We start from the raw sequence: 19,831 nt of genomic DNA on the forward strand, positions 1-19,831 counted from the left end.
TCAAAGTTTTCGCAATTTTTCGGACTGACTGACCTTCATTTCTTAAAGTAATGCTGGCCACTCATTTTTCTTTACTTGGCTGCTTTTTTCTTGCCATAATGCAAATTCTAACAGTCTATTCAGTAGGACTATCAGCTGTGTATCCACCTGACTTCTGCACAACACAACTGATGGTCCCAACCCCATTTATAAGGCAAGAAATCCCACTTATTAAACCTGACAGGGCACACATGTGAAGTGAAAACCATTTCCGGTGACTACCTCTTGAAGCTCATCAAGAGAATGCCAAGAGTGTGCAAAGCAGTTGTCAAAGCAAAATGTGGCTACTTTAAGGCTGCGTGTCCACTATGCATTTTTCAAGCATTTTTGCCGCGGAATTTCAGCAGCGAAAACGCTTAATAAACGCTTGGTAATACGTGCCCCATGGTCCCCAATGATAATCCGCATGTGCTGTGCACATGCTGCGGAAATTTCCGCTGCGGATTATCATTGCGTAAAAATATGCAGCATGTCCATTAATTTTGCGGACACGCAGCGTAATTGCCGCCATTGACTTGCATTGAATCGCATATTATCCGTGTCAGTACATTTGCACACACGGATAATATGCGTTTCTATGTGCAGTTGGTACCCGGGCCTGGAGAAGAAGAGACTCTCCTCCAGACTCTGGTACCATAGAACTTGTTAAAAAAAAGAATTTAAAATAAAAAATAAAGATTATACTTACCTTCCGATAACCCCGGGCCTCCTCAGCGATGCGTCCGGTGTGTTTGTATGGGTCGCAGTGATGTGAGGACCTGCCATGACGTCATTTAGTCATGTGACAGGTCACGCGACCGCTGCCAGCATTCTAGCTGTTAATTTGCTGAGGTAATCTTGAGACATTTCCCCCCCATGCTTCCTGAAGCCCCTCCACAAGTTGGATTGGCTTGATGGGCACTTTTTGCGTACTATACGGTCAAGCTGCTCCCACAACAGCTCAATGGAATTGAGATCTGGTGACTGCGCTGGCCACTCCATTACAGATAGAATACCAGCTGCCTGCCTCTTCCCTAAATAGTTCATGCATAATTTGGAGGTGTGCTTTGGGTCATTGTCCTGTTGTAGGATGAAATCGGCTCCATTCAAGGGCTGTCCACAGGGTATGCCATGGCATTGCAAAATGGAGTGATAGCCTTCCTTATTCAAAATCCCATTTACCTTGTACAAATCTCCCACTTTACCAGCACCAAAGCAACCCCAGACCACCACATCGTCTGTCCATAAAACTTTTTTCCAATCTTCCTCTGTCCAATGTCTGTGATCTTTTGCCCATATTAATCTTTTCCTTTTATTAGCCAGTCTCAGACATGGCTTTTTCTTTGCCACTTTGCCCTGAAGGCCAGCGTCCCGGAATCGCCTCTTCACTGTAGATGTTGACACTGGCGTTTTGCGAGTACTATTTAATGAAGCTGCCAGTTGAGGAGCTGTGAGGCGTTGATTTCTCAAACTAGAGACTCTAATGTCCTTGTCTTGTTGCTCAGTTGTGCAGCGGGGCCTCCCACTTCTCTTTCTACTCTGGTTAGAGCCTGTTTGTGCTCTCCTCTGAAGGGAGTAGTACACACCATTGTAGGAAATCTTCAGTTTCTTGGCAATTTCTCGCATGGAATAGCCTTCATTTCTAAGAACAAGAATAGACTGTCGAGTTTCACATGAAAGTTCTCTTTTTCGGGCCATTTTGAGAGTTTCATGGAACAAACAAATGTAATGCTCCAGATTCTCAACTAGCTCGAAGGAAGGTCAATTTTATAGTTTCTCAAATCAGCCAAACCGTTTTCAGCTGGGCTAACATACTTGTGCAAGGGTTTTCTAGGGTTTTCTAAACATTCATTAGCTTCTTACACAGTTAGCAAACACAATGTACCATTAAAACACTGGAGTGGTGATTGTTGGAAATGGGCCTCTATACACCTATGTAGATATTGCAATAAAAACAAGACGTTTGCACCTAGAATAGTCATTTACCATATCAACAATGTATAGAGTGTATTTCTGATTCATTTAATGTTAGCTTCATTGAAAAAAAAAAGTGCTTTTCTTTCAAAAATAATGACATTTCTAAATGACCCCAAACTTTTGAACGGTATTGTATACATACACACTGCTCAAAAAAATAAAGGGAACGCTCAAATAACACATCCTAGATCTGAATGAATGAAATATTCTCATTGAATACCTTGTTCTGTACAAAGATGAATGTGCTGTCAACAAAATCACAAAAATCATCAATGGAAATCAAATTTATTAACCAATGGAGGCCTGGATTTGGAGTCACCCCCAAAATTAAAGTGGAAAAACACACCACAGGCTGATCCAACTTTGATGTAATGACAAGTCAAAATGAGGCTCCACGTGCCTGTATGACCTCCCTACAACGCCTAGGCATGGTCTTGATGAGGTTGCGGATGGTCTCTTGTGGGATCTCCTCCCAGACCTGGACTAAAGCATCCGCCAACTCCTAGACAGTCTGTGGTGCAACGTGATGTTGTGGTGGATGGAGCGAGACATGATGTCCCAGATGTGATCAATCGGATTCAGGTCTGGGGAACAGGCGGACCAGTCCATAGCTTAAATGCCTTCATCTTGCAGGAACTGCTGACACACTCCAGCCACATGAGGTCTGGCATTGTCCTGCATTAGGAGGAACCCAGGGCCAACCACACCAGCATATGTTCTCACAAGGGGTCTGAGGATCTCATCTCGGTACCTAATGGCAGTCAGGCTACCTCTGGCGAGCACATGGAGGGCTGTGCGGCCCTCCAAAGAAATGCCACCCCACACCATTACTGACCCACTGCCAAACCAGTCATGCTGAAGGATGTTGCAGGCAGCAGATCGCTCTCCACGGCGTCTCCAGACTCACATGTGCTCAGTGTGAACCTGCTTTCATCTGTGAAGAGCACATGGCGCCAGTGGCGACTTTGCCAATCCTGATGTTCTGTGGCAAATGCCAAGCGTCCTGCACAGTGTTGGGCTGTGAGCACAATCCCCATCTGTGGACGTCGGGCCCTCATACCACCCTCATGGAGTCGGTTTCTAACCGTTTGTGTAGACACATGCACATTTGTGGCCTGCTGGAGGTCATTTTGCAGGGCTCTGGCAGAGCTCCTCCTGTTCCTCCTTGCACAAAGGCGGAGGTAGCGGTCCTGCTGCTGGGTTTTTGCTCTCCTACGGCCCCCTCCACATCTCCTGGTGTACTGGCCTGTCTCGTGGTAGCACCTCCAGCCTCTGGACACTACACTGACAGACACAGCAAACCTTCTTGCCACAGCTCGCACTGATGTGCCATCCAGGATGAGCTGCACTACCTGAGCAACTTCTGTGGGTTGTAGAGTCCGTCTCATGCTACCACGAGTGTGAAAGCACAACCAACATTCAAAAGTGACCAAAACATCAGCCAGAAAGCATTGGTACTGAGATGTGGTCTGTGGTCCCCACCTGCAGAACCACTCCTTTATTGAGGGTGTCTTGATAATTGCCAATAATTTCCATCTATTGTCTATTCCATATGCACAACAGCATGTGAAATTCATTGTCAATCAGTGTTGCTACCTAAGTGGACAGATTGATTTCACAGAAATTTGATTTACTTGGAGATATATTCTGTTGTTTAAGTGTTCCCTTTATTTTTTTGAGCACTGTATATTCCTGGAGCACCACTACCTATATCTAACTATTACACCACCAATTCTGTCACTCACTCAGCAGCACCTCTCCCTGCTCAGCCTGTCTGAAGGGTAGACTGTGACGAGCCCAGCATCACCAGGTCTGGTATAGACCTGACGAAGATGTGCGGCCAGCCAATCACTGTAATGTCACAACTAGTGTTGAGCGAGCATGCTCGACACTACTCGGTACTCGCCCGAGCATCTCACTACTCGGGATGTTCGGCGAGCACCGAGCATTTCCGAGTTACTCGGGCGGGAGCTCGGGTCTCCGCCCTGCATGTTTGGTGTTCTTTACAGAGCCAATGAACATGCAGGGATTGCCAGCCAGTCACTGTAATGCCGAAGCCACGTTGTTTGTGGGCATTACAGTGATTGGCTGGCCGAACAGCGTCACCTCGAGTATTTAAAACCGTGCGCCGCCATCTTGGACACAGTCGCTCCGGATCAGCCAGTGTAGGGTCAGTGCTGCTGAGCTAGGGAGAGATTTATACTCCGAAATAGTTAGTGCAGGGTCTCTAAAGCCTGCCAAATCAAACAAACAGTCCTTCTCAGGACTAATATCCATCCCAGATATCAGGCAGGCAGGCAGGCTGTATAGGAGACGCAGTGGTTATACCAACAAACGCTGCATTACAGTCCTGTGTGCTCCTGTTGGTCAAATTGCTAGACTTATCACCCCGGTCTCAGGGGCCAGGAAATTTTTTTTTTTTTTAATCTAAATCCTGTATTTATTCATTTTCCTCAGTCAGACTGTCCAAATATGCGTCTAATTAACCTTTTGGTCTCCCCCCCCCCGCCCCCCCCCCAAAAAAAATTTAGTGTGTCTGACTGTTCAGACACCAATACAGTGGTGGCCAAAAGTATTGGCACCCTTGCAATTCTGTCAGATAATACTCAGTTTCTTCCTGAAAATGATTGCAATCACAAATTCTTTGGTATTATTATCTTCATTTAATTTGTCTTCAATGAAACAACACAAAAAGAATTGTCCTAAAGCCAAATTGGATATAATTCCACACCAAACCTAAAAAATGGGGTGGACAAAAGTATTGGCACTGTTTGAAAAATCATGTGATGCTTCTCTAATTCGTGTAAATAACAGCACCTGTAACTTACCTGTGGCACCTAACAGGTGTTGGCAATAACTAAATCACACTTGCAGCCAGTTAACATGGATTAAAGTTGACTCAACCTCTGTCCTGTGTCCTTGTGTGTACCACATTGAGCATGGAGAAAAGAAAGAAGACCAAAGAACTGTCTGAGGACTTGAGAAACCAAATTGTGAGGAAGCATGAGCAATCTCAAGGCTACAAGTCCATCTCCAAAGACCTGAATGTTCCTGTGTCTTCCGTGTGCAGTGTCATCAAGAAGTTTAAAGCCCATGGCACTGTGGCTAACCTCTCTAGATGTGGACGGAAAAGAAAAATTGACGAGAGATTTCAACGCAAGATTGTGCGGATGGTGGATAAAGAACCTCGACTAACATCTAAACAAGTTCAAGCTGCCCTGCAGTCCGAGGGTACAACAGTGTCAACCCGTACTATCCGTCGGCGTCTGAATGAAAAGGCACTGTATGGTAGGATACCCAGGAAGACCCCACTTCTTACCCCGAGACATAAAAAAGCCAGGCTGGAGTTTGCCAAAACTTACCTGAGAAAGCCTAAAACGTTTTGGAAGAATGTTCTGTGGTCAGATGAGACAAAAGAAGAGCTTTTTGGGAAAAAGCATCAACATAGAGTGTACAGGAAAAAAAAAGAGGCATTCAAAGAAAAGAACACGGTCCCTACAGTCAAACATGGCGGAGGTTCCCTGATGTTTTGGGGTTGCTTTGCTGCCTCTGGCACTGGACTGCTTGACCGTGTGCATGGCATTATGAAGTCTGAAGACTACCAACAAATTTTGCAGCATAATGTAGGGCCCAGTGTGAGAAAGCTGGGTCTACCTCAGAGGTCATGGGTCTTCCAGCAGGACAATGACCCAAAACACACTTCCAAAAGCACTATAAAATGGTTTGAGAGAAAGCACTGGAGACTTCTAATGTGGCCAGCAATGAGTCCAGACCTGAATCCCATAGAACACCTGTGGAGAGATCTCAAAATGACAGTTTGGAGAAGGCACCCTTCAAATATCAGGGACCTGGAGTTTGCCAAAGAAGAATGGTCTACAATTCCAGCAGAGCATTGTAAGAAACTCATTGATGGTTACCGGAAGCGGTTGTTTGCAGTTATTTTGGCTAAAGGTTGTGCAACCAAGTATTAGGCTAAGAGTGCCAATACTTTTGTCTGGCCCATTTTTGGAGTTGTGTGAAATGATCAATGATTTGATTTTTGTTTCATTCTCTTTTGTGTTTTTTCATTGAAGACAAATTAAATGAAGATAATAATACCAAAGAATTTGTGATTGCAATCATTTCCAGGAAGAAACTGAGTATTATCTGACAGAATTGCAGGGGTGCCAATACTTTTGGCCACCACTGTATATCTGTTTAAAAGAGTCTGCTGTAGGCCAGAGAAATATAACTGTGGTTTTGCAGTTCCACGGGTGAAATCTCTTTAATATCCTGTTTTTGGCATTTTTTGCCGTAAAGAAAAACAGTAATAGTGTCTCCTTGACTGGTCAGACACGAATATATCTGTTTAAAAGATTCTGGTGTAGGCCAGAGAAATAGAATTGTGGTTTTCCTCTTCCACGGTTCTAATCTCCTTTTTATTACCCTTTTTCCATTGATAGTGCGAGTGTAAGCTATTTTACTTAATTTACAATGGGCAAGGCGCGTGGCAAGGGACGTGGAACTGGACGTTCTGGTGATGGTGCGTGTAGAGGACGGGGCCGTGGCCAAGGTGAAAATGTGCCACAACCAACAGCCACATCTTCTCGCTCCCACTTCTAAACCGAATTACTAGGGAACCACACTACAACACCAGTATTGAGAACTGATCAGTGTGAACAGGTTATTAATTGGATAGCAGATAATACTTCCAGTCACCTGGGCACCACCACCTCCGGTCTGTCTTCCACACAGTCAAGTTTTAGTGGCCGTGAGTCTCTACCGCATACTCCTCCTCACTCTGATGCTCCTTCCTCCCACCATGCCGAGTGTCGTCAGACAGCAACTGATCCCACACTCTGAAGAGCTGTTCATTGGTCCATTTCCATATTTGGGCCCTTTGCCTGCTCCGCTTGAAGTAGTGGAAGAGGAGATCCCATGTTGCGATGCCCAAATATTTGAACAGCCACGGCCAGAGGAATTCGACGCTGGCAATTTTTCACAAGAGGTGGACGATAACGAGACACAATTGCCACGAAGTGAGGAGGAGGAGGATCGTGGTGCACAAGTGGAAGAGGAGGAGGTGGTGGATGATCTAGTAACTGACCCAACGTGGCAGGAGGACACACAGAGCGAGCCCAGCAACACACAGGGGGAGGGAGGCAGAGTACCCCAACAGGCAGGAAGAAGCAGTGTGGTAGCCGCACACAGAAGGCGGGCAACAGTTCCCCGAAACACCAACACGAGGGACATAGCCAGTACAACTGGTAGGTCTTCCAGAGTCTGGAATTTTTTTAAAGACTCTGCTGATAACCCCAAAAAGGTCATTTGTACCACCTGCCATGCCAGCATCACCAGGGGTGACAAAACTACCAGCCTGACCACCACCAGCATGATCAGGCACATGGCAGCAAAGCACCCGACTTTGTGGGGCGAACCCCAGGGTCCACGACCAGTGTCAGTGGGTGTCACCACTGCTTCTTCCGCTGTTGTGCGTGTAATAGAACCCCCTGTTGTGCGTGCAAGGCAATCCCCTGTCCATACTGCATGCAAAGATGCCCCCTCCTCTCAGTCTTCACTTGTTATGGCAGTTTCTCAAGAAACAGCATCAACGTCCACGTTCCACCGCAGCGTTCAATTTTCCATATCCCAGACCTTTGAATAAAAGCGCAAATTCGTAGCCAACGCCCCACAGGCCACAGTCCTAAATTCGCACATTTCACGACTGCTTGAGTTGGAAATGCTGCCTTTTAGGCTGGTGGAGACTGAATCCTTCCGCAACCTCATGGCGGTGGCCGTCCCTCGGTACTTGGTCCCCAGCCGACACTATTTTGCCCGGTGTGCGATCCCCGTACTACACAAGCACGTGTCCCAAAACATCTGCCGTGCCCTCAACAATGCAGTCACTGGGAGAGTCCACCTGACAACGGACACGTGGACAAGTGCTTGTGGCCAGGGACGGTACATCTCCCTGACAGCACACTGGGTAAACATAGTGGAAGTCGGGACCCAGTCGGACCTTGGGACGGAACACATCCTCCCCACACCGAGGATTGCGGGCCCTATGTCAGTCAGAGTTGCCCCCACAGTGTACAGCTCCTGCACCTCCTCCTCCTCATGTTCAGCCTCCATCTCAGATATCACCACATCAGTAACAAGCTCGAAGCACTGCAGCACTGCCTCAGCCAAACGGCAACAGGCTGTGCTGAAACTCATAAGTTTAGGTGATAAACCTCACACTGCTTGTGAGTTGTGGACAGCTGTGAAAGAGCAGGCAGATCTGTGGCTGAGACCGCTGAACCTACATCCAGGCATGGTCGTGTGTGACAATGGCCGAGAAACCCCGGAAATACTCGAAGAGAGCCGAGCATCTCGAGTAGGGTAATGCTTGAGCGAGCACCGAGCAGTGGCGAGCATGCTCGCTCATCACTAATCCTTAGTTTTCTACTATAGGTAATTATTCATAGTAAGAAACAGATTTGTGTTCCCTGAAGTATTTACGAGAAGGCGAATCAACAATCAGATAATGTTTTGGGGTTATTAGTCATTTTGTAGCACGTATTGGCGCTTAAAAGGGGAATAAATAACATTTTTATCTCCATATGACATGATAAAAGTAATACCACTGATTTATGCTTGTGCGATTGACTGTTTAATCCTTTTTAAATATAGCCATAAACGCAATCCATACATCCTGTATTAAAGACGAGAGGAAATAAATGCTGTATAAGTAGGTGGCCGCTGAAAAACCCGTCCAACGTATGCATCAAGCCGCTTTTAAATCAGAGCCTCGTGCAATTAGCGCATGTTTAATTATGCAAATTGGCCAGACACAGAAAGCAGATGTTTGCGTTTTTACAGAAAATGTATCATTCTTCGAGTAGTCGCTTTCAATGCCTCTTTGCTTTGCATACGAGATCTGGTGGCCCATTCTTTCCAATGAATAGTAATAGGAAAGGCAATTTTATGCCTGGTCACATAAACGTAAGAACTGAATTGCAAAAATATGTCAAAAATGTTTAGTCATATTTGAGTTTTCAGATTAACCTAGAGATTGAGTTAAAGTTAAAGAACTTGTCTTAGGCTAGGGTTACATGACTGATTTTTCTCTCATCCGAGTAAATCGGGCCGATTATGTTAATCACACTCTGATCAGACTCTGATCTAATCACTGTTTAATTATAGTGTGATCCGATTTTCTCGGAAGTGGAAAATTAGCAAAAAATTTTTCCATCTTCTCCATTCGGTCAGCCTGTGAAAATCGGACCGCAGTCGGATGGTTTCCACGGACCCATAGACATGAATGGGCGGGTTCCATCCGATTCGGAGTCAGCTTGTGCATGCTACGAACTTTTCCTTGGGCCGACTCGGTCCAAGGAAAAAAATCAGACTTGTGCACAGCCCCATTGAATAACGTGGGGACAAAGTGATGGATAGAACTTGTCAGATTATTATGGTCGTGTGCCCTTATTAGGACATATGGATTTCTTACAAACGGTCTACTAATTGGTATCTCGCCCTACAATCAAGAGGGAAAAGCTCTTTTCTGCAACAATTGACTCTTGCCTGGAGGACAGCGATTTATCAAAGCTTTGAAAAGCCGCAAAATTTTTGTAAGCCGCAAAATTTTTGTGCAATGGGTAGAGCAAACATTTTGCAATTTTTGGCATTTTAACACCAGTTTGAATCAGCTCCACTGAAATGAGATGAGCTGGGACCACGAATATCCATTCCTCGCCCATCAAATTAATTATTAATGCCAGCATTTTGTACGCCAGAAATGCTACTGCAGTCAATGGCATGGTGCACAGAGGCGCATGCCACTCAACAGATGCATCGTGTTTATTAAGTGGTGTGCGCTACACTATTCGTAATAATTCGGACTCTTTCTGATTTATGGTCGTACATTCATTTGAATAAACACCATGCAATACTACATTTCTCCTGCAGTGGCCGCTATAGGACAAATGTGAACCTGCCCACAGATTCTAAGGGTCTGTGCCCACGATGCGTTTTTCAAGCGTTTTTGCTGTGGAATTTTTGCAGCGTAAACGCTTGTAAAACGCTTGGTAATCCTTCTCCCATGGTCCCCAATGTAAAACCACAATTTCAATGCTGCGGATTTTTCCGCAGCGTTTTTGATGTGTGGAAAATTCCGCAGCATGTCCATTATTTGTGCGTTTACGCATGCGGAATTGCCTTCTCAGTGCATTTAGAAAATGCAAGGCAATTCCGCATGTGCAAAAACGCTTCAAAAACGCGTGAAAACCGCGTGTCAAATTCCACACACGCTTTTCGAGGCAAGGACATGCAGAAATTAAGCAGAAATTTTCCGCATCATTTCTGCATCGTGGGCACATAGCCTTTGCGTTTCTGCATCTCCTTCGCAGAAAAAACACATGCGAATTTCACATGCGTTTTTGATGCATTTTTTTCATGCGTTTTTGAAGCGTTTTTGTACATCAATGAATTCTTTTTGGAGCTAAATAAAGTTATTTGGTGGGACATTGCTTAAACCCTTGGATGGTTATAGGAAGTTTCGCCCCCAGCAATTTGCCCCCAGCAGTTCGCCCCCAGGTACATTTCGCCCCCAGGAAGATTCGCCCCCGGACCGGTGCCAACTGGCGGCGATATGTGTGGGGGTGAAATGTGCTGGGGCGAAATGTACACGGGGCGAATTGCTGTGGGCGAAACATCCAATTCCCCCCTTGGATTACCATAATAACTGTTTACTCAGTCTCTGTGTGTTTATTTAACTCTTTACTTTACTTTAATTAATTTTAGCCTGGGTAGGTGCCATTAGGCAAACATGGTCCTGGCCATAATTAACATCTCACAGCTGGTTCGTTAGCCGCTATGTCCCCATGAACAGCACTCAGCAGCGCTTTGGACACAACGTATTTTTGATGCGTCCAAAACGCAGTATTCTAATGCTGCACATTTGTTGTTGGTACATGTGAATCCACCGCATATAATGACACTTCAATCGGTCAAAATCTGCAGCGGAGACTGGCGTGTCTGCTACAGAAATTGACTTGGTGTGGGTGAGTCTGGGTATGTGGCCACGGTCAGGAGCTGCTGCAGGTTTGAGGCTGCATGTTTATACAACGTCCAACTCGCAGCGTCCAGATGTTACAGCATAGTGGATGGGATCTCTAGAAATCCCATGTCTACTATGCATGCATCAGAAGCTGCGAATAACCCGCAGACAGTGACATGCGGCGCGTCTTTCAGGACCGCAGCATGTCAAATTCTCTTGTGGAGTCGCTAGTGTCCACAACAAAAATTTGACCACGAGAAAAGTATAGAATGCAGTAAATATTTATGGTTCAGTGAACACATATGGATTTACCTGCGTTCAACAGAATGCAACGTTTTGGCGGCTGAAAAAATTTGCTTCCAAAGTGCTGCTACGACTGAATTATGGGCACAGAGTCTAAAATAAAATTTAAAAAAATGGTGTGGGCTCCCACATCATTTTTATAACCAGCAGAGGGAGAGCAGACCGCTGGGGGCTGATATTAGTAGCAGGGGAAGAGGCCATTAGCCAACAATGTTCCCTGGATATTAATATCAGCCCACAGCTGTTTGTTTAGCCTTTACTGGCTAGATTACAGGGGGACCCCAGAAGAAAACTGACGTGGGTTCCCCCTATAAAATCTAACCAGCAAAGGCTAAAATAGACAGCTGTGGGCTGATATTAATAGCTATGGAAGGGGCCATGGATACTAGCCCCCTCCGCGGCTATTAATATCACCCCTCAGCAGTCCCAGAAATGTGGCATCCATAAGATGCGCCAAATCTGGCACTTAGCCTCCACTCTTCCCACTGCCCTGTAGCCGTGGCGAGTGGGGTAATGGGGTTGGAGTTCACGTCAGCCTTGTATTGGCGGCTGACATGAAGCCCAGGTTAGTTAATCTATAAGACGCCCCCATTACTAACCGCGTAGTAAAATAGTCACCACCTTTTCAATAAAAGACATGGCCAGAATAAAGTATTTTAATGAAATAAAAAACACGGTTTTTACAAATTTTTTTTTTATTGTACGCCTCCGCGAAGCCCTCGATCTCCTGAAAAAAACTTAAAATAACAAACTATCATATTCCTCACCTGTCCGCCGTCAACGACGCAGTCCACGTACCGCCAATGAGTGTCCCACGACGATCTGGGTCACTTCTACAGCTGTGACATCAGCAATCACTGATGTCACAGCTGTAGAATACAGCGTTGTATACTGACAGGGGTGTAAAATCATGAGGTCACTGGGGTTCACCAGCTGAAGATCAACTGTTCAGCCCCAGTGAGCTCACCACCATGGGAACCTTCTTCTGAAGGTTCCCACAATGAGGGACGTCACAGCAGGTACTGGCAGCTCAGTATACTGCGGGGCCGCAGCGCATCGCCGCCGGGGACCAGGAGGACACCGAGGGCTGCCAGACAGTTGAGTATGAGGATTTTTTTTTTAATTTTTACAGTGTTTTTCTTCTTTTTTTTTTTTTTTTTTTTTTTTTAACTACCGCGGGCACGCGGTCTGGGCAGAGCAGGCAACTGCTCCTGCCAGGCACGCCGTTCCCGTTGTTATCAGCCAGAGCGGCGGTCGGATGAGAAAAGTAGTTGCCTTCTCTCCCGACCTGGGTACCACCTGCAACACGTTTCCAGCGCGAATTCGCGCCCATTGGCTTTCATTGAAACGCAGCAAATCCACAGGTTACCTGCGATTTTGCTCCGTTTCAATTCAAGTCAGTGGGCGCAAATTTGCAGTGGAAACGCCCGAACAATGGTCCTGCTTTTTAACGCAATGTGAATCCGGAGCAGAAATTTCCGCATCATGTGCACATCCTGATTCGCACTGCTTTGCATGGCAGACCTATTAACAAGCGTTTTCGTAGCGTTTCCATGGCGGGAAAACCGCAGCAAAAATGCATCAAAAACGCTACGTGAGCTAATAGTGACAACTGCTGATCATTGGTGATTTCAGCTGATAGCTTGGGGCAATCAGCTAATCACCGGCAATCAGGGTTATGGTATGAAGGATAGGTGGCCATCTGTGGCACCAGTGAGAGAGTAGGGTGCAATCTATGAGTTAAACAGTGCTCTAACTTTAAATGATCTAAATTGTGGGATTGTAAAGTCAACAATGGTCAATTACACTAACCCCTTCCCGACATGGCTATTTTTCTTTTTTGTGCTTTCACTTTTTTTCCTCCAAAAGCCACAACTTTTTTTTAATTCACTGTTGATATAGCCATATGAAGCTTGCTTTTTTTTGCGGGATGAGTTGTACTTTTGAATGACACCATCCACTTTATAATGTACTGTACTAGAAAACAAGAAGAAAGTTCAAAGTGCGGTGAAATTGTAAAAAAAAAAAAGCACAATTCTGCAATTGCTTTTTGGGTTTTGTTTTTACGGTGTTCATTATACGGTAAAAGTATGATTCTTCATGATTTAATAATAGGTATGTTCATATCTTGCTAAATATCAACTGGAAGAAGTTTTTCCCCTTCTCCGATGACAGCACCACCTGAGAGAGGGTATCCGCCCACCAAGGATAGGAACCTGCTGAATAAAAAGGCGGTACCTCTCTTCCGCATCAGTTTTGGTTCCTGTCCTTGATGGGAGCCTCTCTAGGTGGTTCCTCGCATACCTGATAGTGGGGTCTGGAGTGTGGATCCCGGGATTGATGTGGCCTGGAGACTGTGAAGAGGCAGCAGATGGGACCTCAGTTTTCAGCCCCATCTTGCGGGCACCTTCTGGGGTCCTCTCCCGGGAGCGCCGGGTCCTGCAGCCGGGGCTGCACACGCACGGAGGTCCATGGCTGAGCGCGCTGGCAGGCCTTTCGGGTCTGCGCACGCGCAGGATCACGTAGCGCCCTGTGACGTAGCACACCGGAAGTCCGGGCTGCACACGCGCAGGGTCGCGTAGCGCCCTGGCACGAGCGCGCCGGAAGCCCGGGTCTGCGCATGCACGGGGTACAATTCAGCATGAAGCATTCACATTCGCAAGGGCGCCGGGAACCGCTGGTCTGCGCACACATACGAGGGATCCTGCGGCGAAACGCGCCAGCTGGCTGATATATAAGTAAAAAAAAAAAAAAAAAAAAAGGGAGCGAGCACGCTGCCGCCGGAAGAGGAGGGGTCCAAAGGAGGTGGAGCCCCCATATGCTTTATAAAGATGGGAAGCTGACAAGATGGCAGTGTCGGCATCCCCTTCATCATGAGTGAGGAGCCGCAGTCACCTGGGCAGCAGATGTCACCGCCGCAGCAGGAAGAACAGCAAGAGCCACAGCCGCTTGAGCAGCGTAAACAGCTCAAGCAGAATGTAAAACAACCTGAGCAATATCGGGAGTCTTCCCATCATCAGAGCCACAGCAGTGGGGGCCGTACGAGTGCCAGCAGAACCGGTCAGAAAAAATCATCTCGAGAGTCCACCTCTGCCAGATGGGATCGTTCATGTGAAGGCAACCACCGCCTCCGGTACCCTAGTCTGAACGGCAGTGTGGTGAGTGATCTTCGTGGAAGTTCACCTTAGTAATGTGCTCTGCTCTGTTTTTTCTCTTTTTGTTTCTTTCTGGGGTAAGAACCTAAAAAGAGTAGTTCTAAAAATAACAAAGAATGTGCGTTGTGTAAAGTTAGTCTTCCCAGCTCCTACGCTAAGAACCTTTGCTCTGATAGTACCCAGAAAACTATAGCCGAGTTGTCCCCTAGCTTTTCTATGGATTTAAAAACCTTAATCCAGATGGAAGTCAGGGATTCCTTAAAGAACTTGACCTCACTGTAACGGGTCTGGGAGGCGGAGCCTCTGAGCTACTATACAAGGGGGCGGTCCTTGTAAGGGAGCGGGTGGCGACCAGGCAGGCAGTCACAGCAGATGACCGGGACAGTCTCTGGAAGAACGGGCAGGAGGTCACGGCAAGTGACCGGGGCAGTCTCTGGATGAACGGGCAGATGGTCACGGCAAGTGACCGGGGCAGTCTCTGGATGAACGGGCAGATGGTCACGGCAAGTGACCGGGGCAGTCTCTGGGTAAAGGGTTGGTACGACCTGTGGCGGCTGATGGTAGACGTGAGCTCCCAGGTGAGCAGGCGAGAGTCTCTAGATAAACGGGTGGTCACGGCATGTGACGGCGGAGCCTCCAGGAAGACCAACAGACAGGCGGCAGATGAGCGCTCCCAGGTGAGCGGGCAGAAGTCTCTGGACAGGCGGGTGGTCACAGCACGTGACGGCAGAGCCTCCAGGTAGGCTAGGAGACAGGCAGCAGATGAGCGCTCCCAGGTGACCGGGCAGGAGTCACTGGACAGGCAGGTGGTCACAGCACGTGACGGCAGAGCCTTCAGGTAGGCTAGCAGACAGGCGGCAGATGAGCGCTCCCAGGTGAGCGGGCAGAAGTCTCTGGACAGGCGGGTGGTCACAGCACGTGACGGCGGAGCCTCCAGGTAGGCTAGGAGACAGGCAGCAGATGAGCGCTCCCAGGTGAGCGGGCAGGAGTCACTGGACAGGCAGGTGGTCACAGCACGTGACGGCGGAGCCTCCAGGTAGGCTAGCAGGCAGGTAGCAGATGTGCGCTCCCAGGTGAGCGGGCAAGCTGGTCCATAGACAGACTGACAGGAGTTGGAAGGCAGACCGTCGGACCTCAGGCAAGCAGGCAGGTAGCTGATGTGCGCTCCCAGGTGAGCGGGCAAGCTGGTCCTTAGACAGACTGACAGGAGTTGTAAGGCAGACCGTCGGACCTCAGGCTAGCAGGCAGGTAGCAGAATATCAGGCAGGAATAAGACAGCAAGCTGACAGGAATCTGGCAGGTATCTGGCAGGTAACTGGCAACGGGACCTGAGGGCTGAAGCAGAGTAGTGAACAGTGCAACAACATTGCTCGGGCACCTCCATTTTGGAGGAGGTGCCTTATATATGGTGAAGTTCTCCGGCCATTGGCCGGGGACTCCTTAGGACGGCGCGCGCGGCCCCTTTAAGAGGGAGGGAGAGCGCGCGCGCGCGCCCTAAGCACAGTGGCCGGGAAGGAGCGCGCGCTGCCAGCAGAGCGGGAGGAGGACGCCGGGCACGGAGCAGAGAGGTGAGGGGAACAGCGTCCCTGCCTAGCAGAGGGCAGGGACGCCGGCGCTACAGTTTCCCCCCCTTTAGGTCCCCCCTTTCTTAGGCCAGACAGAAATTTAGCAAGGATAAGAGGGGCATGGATGTTCTCCCGGGGCTCCCACGTTCTCTCCTCAGGACCAAACCCCTTCCAATCTACTAGAAAAAAGGTCTTTCCTCTTACCCTTTTGGTGGCAAGAATGTTCTCTACCTCAAACTCGTCCTCAGCAGAAACCGGAGCAGGAGGCGTACCTGTAGACTTGGAAAAAGAGTTAAAGCACCACGGGTTTGAGGAGAGATACATGGAAGGAGTTAGGGATCCGTAAGTTGGCCGGGAGTTTCAATTTATAGGCCACCGGGTTGATCTGACTGATGACCTCCAGAGGACCGATGAACCGAGGCCCTAACTTGTAAGAAGGTATCTTGAGTCGGACATATTTAGATGAGAGCCAGACTTTATCTCCAGGACGAAATTGTGGAGGATCCAGGCCTTTTTTGTCAGCGTGTCTTTTCATCCGTTCGGACGACTGAAGGAGTGCGGATCGGGTACTCTCCCAAATGGAGGAAAATTTGCTAACGAGAGATTCCGCAGCCGGGTTGTCCACAGAGGTGGAGACAGGAAAAGGAATCCGAGGATGCTGACCGAAGACTACAAAAAACGGGGATTTGGAGGAGGATTCGCTCTCGTGATTATTATAAGAGAACTCGGCCCATGGTAGGAGATCCACCCAGTCTGAATGATGGGCATTAACGAAGTGCCGGAGGTAACTGGTCAGGTTCTGATTGATCCGCTCCACTTGACCATTGGACTGTGGGTGGTAAGCGGAAGAGAAGTCCAGGGTGACGTCTAGCAGTTTACAAGTGGCTCTCCAGAAGCGTGAGGTGAACTGTACCCCACGATCCGACACGATGTGGAGGGGCAGGCCATGAAGACGAAAGATGTGACGAATAAAGTCTTTAGCTAGCTCGGGTGCAGACGGGAGGCCTGGCAGGGGAACGAAATGAGCCATCTTGGAGAAGCGGTCAGCGACCACCCAAATGACCGTACAACCGGCAGAGACTGGGAGGTCAGTTATAAAGTCCATTCCTATATGCTGCCAGGGGGCAGCAGGTACAGAAAGCGGAAGGAGGCGACCGGCTGGCAGATGTCTCGGAACCTTGTTGCGGGCGCAGGACACACAGGCAGAAACAAAGTCTATTACGTCCTTGTGCAGGGTAGGCCACCAGTAGTGCCGGGTAATAAGCTGGAGGGTCTTTTTCTGACCGGCATGGCCAGCCAGTTTAGACGAGTGACCCCAGTGAAGGATCTTCTCCCGATCAGGTACTGATACGAACGTCTTTCCGGGAGGGAGACGATTTAGACTCACGGGAGCCACCTGCATTACTCTGGCGGGATCGATGATGTGTTTCGGATCCTCCTCGAGATCAGACACCAGAAAGGATCGAGACAAGGCGTCCGCCTTGACGTTTTTGTCAGCCGGGCGAAAATGAAGAACAAAATCAAAGCGAGCAAAAAACAAGGACCACCGGGCTTGGCGCGGGTTAAGTCTCTGGGCATGCTGGAGGTAAGCCAAGTTCTTGTGGTCAGTGTAAATTATTACCGGGTGAAGAGCCCCCTCGAGCAGGTAACGCCACTCCTCTAATGCCAGTTTGATGGCCAATAACTCTCGGTCTCCTATGGAATAATTGCGCTCTGAGGAGGAGAAGAGTTTAGAGAAGAAGCCGCAAGTTACAATCCTCCCGGAAGATGATTTTTGAGTAAGTACCGCTCCGGCTCCAGAGGAGGAGGCGTCAACTTCCAGGAAGAACTGATTGTTGCCGTCTGGGCGATGCAGCACCGGGGCGGAAGAGAAGGCCTGTTTTAGGGAAAGAAAGGCCTCCTCTGTTTCGGGCGGCCACTCTTTGGGATTAGTACCCTTACGGGTGAGCGCGGAAATTGGGGCAGTTCGGGAAGAGAAGTGTGGTATGAAGAGGCGGTAGTAGTTGGCGAAGCCCAGGAACCGCTGAATGGCCTTCAACCCCTCCGGTCGAGGCCATTTCTCGATGGCAGACAGTTTCTCTGGATCCATTCGTAGGCCGGTCTGAGAAATAATGTAGCCCAAAAACGGAAGCGAGGTCTGCTCAAAGAGGCACTTCTCGTATTTAGCGAAGAGGTGATTCTGCCTGAGCCTGAGCAGGACCTGACGAACGTCCCTCCGGTGAGTCTGGAGATCCGGAGAGAAGACCAAGATGTCGTCCAGGTACACCACTACGCAGGAGTAGAGAAGGTCCCGGAAGATGTCATTGACCAACTCTTGAAAGACGGCAGGAGCGTTACAGAGACCAAAGGGCATTACCAGATATTCATAGTGGCCGTCCCGGGTGTTGAATGCCGTCTTCCATTCATCCCCCTGACGGATACGAACCAGGTTGTACGCCCCACGGAGGTCCAGTTTGGTGAAGATTCTAGCCCCCCTCAGACGATCAAATGACTCCGGAATGAGCGGAAGGGGGTACTTATTCTTCACCGTGATCTGGTTAAGGCCTCTATAGTCTATACAGGGACGGAGAGAACCGTCCTTCTTTTTGACGAAAAAGAAGCCTGCTCCCGCCGGGGAGGTAGATCTCCGGATGAATCCCCTGGCCAGATTCTCCTCAATATATTCGGACATCGACCGGGTCTCAGCAGCGGATAATGGATAAATACGCCCACGGGGAGGAGTAGTACCGGGTAACAGGTCGATAGGGCAGTCGTATGGTCTATGAGGGGGTAGTGTCTCTGCCTCCTTTTTATTAAAGACATCAGCATAAGACCAATAAGGAATCGGAAGTCCAGGTAGATTAGCTGGGGTAGGAGAAGGACGGACGGGATGGACGGGAACCAGACAGGTCTTATGGCAGTCCTGTCCCCAGCGAAGGACCTCTCCGGTCTGCCAGTCAAGCACGGGTGCATGTCTCTGGAGCCAAGGTAGACCTAGCAAGAGGGCGTGAGAGAGTCCAGGCAGAACATGAAAGGAGATACTCTCAGAATGCAGCATTCCCACCTGCAGAGTAATGGATTCGGTGATGAGTTGGATGGGGCGTGGTAAGAGACCCCCATCCACGGCAGCAACAGACAAGGGTACAGCCAGAGGTTTGGTGGGGATGCGGTATTTCTCTACCAGGGACTGTGAAATAAGATTCCCGGCTGCTCCAGAGTCAAGTTGGGCTAGTTCGAAATAACGGTTCTCCCCGCAGACGATTGAGACTGACAGCAGCAGAGATGGAGAGGATTTATTCTGGTCTAGGTCGACCTCTCTGAGCGAACCTAGACACAGGCGTTTCCCGACCTCTCCGGGCAGGCACGGATCCGGTGCTCCTTACTGCCACAGTAGAAGCAGCTCCCCTCGGCACGGAGTAAGTCCTGACGGGTTTTGACCATCTTGGTCTGGTCGACCTGCATAGGCTCAGGAGAGTGTACCTGGGGAGAGACGGAGGGAGTGACGGGTTTCTGAAGAGTAGGAGCTAGACGTGGAAACCTCCTCTCACGGGTGACCTCTTTGGCACGCTCCTGGAACCGTAGGTCAATCCGGGTGGCAAGAGTTATTAGGTCATCGAGAGTGGTAGGAATGTCCCGACCGGCAAGTTCATCTTTAATACGGCCGGACAGACCCTCCCAGAAGACGGATACCAGAGCGTCGTTATCCCAGGCCAGCTCCGAGGCAAGGGTACGGAACCGTATGGCATATTGGCCCACGGTGAGACTTCCCTGACGGAGGCGTAGCAGTGATGATGCGGATGAGGTCTTCCGTCCGG

At 48.8% G+C, this 19,831-nt stretch overlaps 1 protein-coding gene across 3 annotated transcripts in view; it reads right to left on the reverse strand.

Annotated features, from left to right (window-relative positions):
• Positions 1-19,831, reverse strand: part of NOX4 (NADPH oxidase 4) — a 310,955-nt gene that overhangs the window by 145,532 nt on the left and 145,592 nt on the right. The gene's annotated exons all lie outside the window — the stretch shown is intronic.

The sequence above is a fragment of the Phyllobates terribilis genome, unplaced genomic scaffold (assembly GCF_046119375.1).
Source record: "Phyllobates terribilis strain yellow unplaced genomic scaffold, ASM4611937v1 Scaffold_2__4_contigs__length_985480577, whole genome shotgun sequence".
NCBI classification, from domain to species: Eukaryota; Metazoa; Chordata; class Amphibia; order Anura; family Dendrobatidae; genus Phyllobates; species Phyllobates terribilis.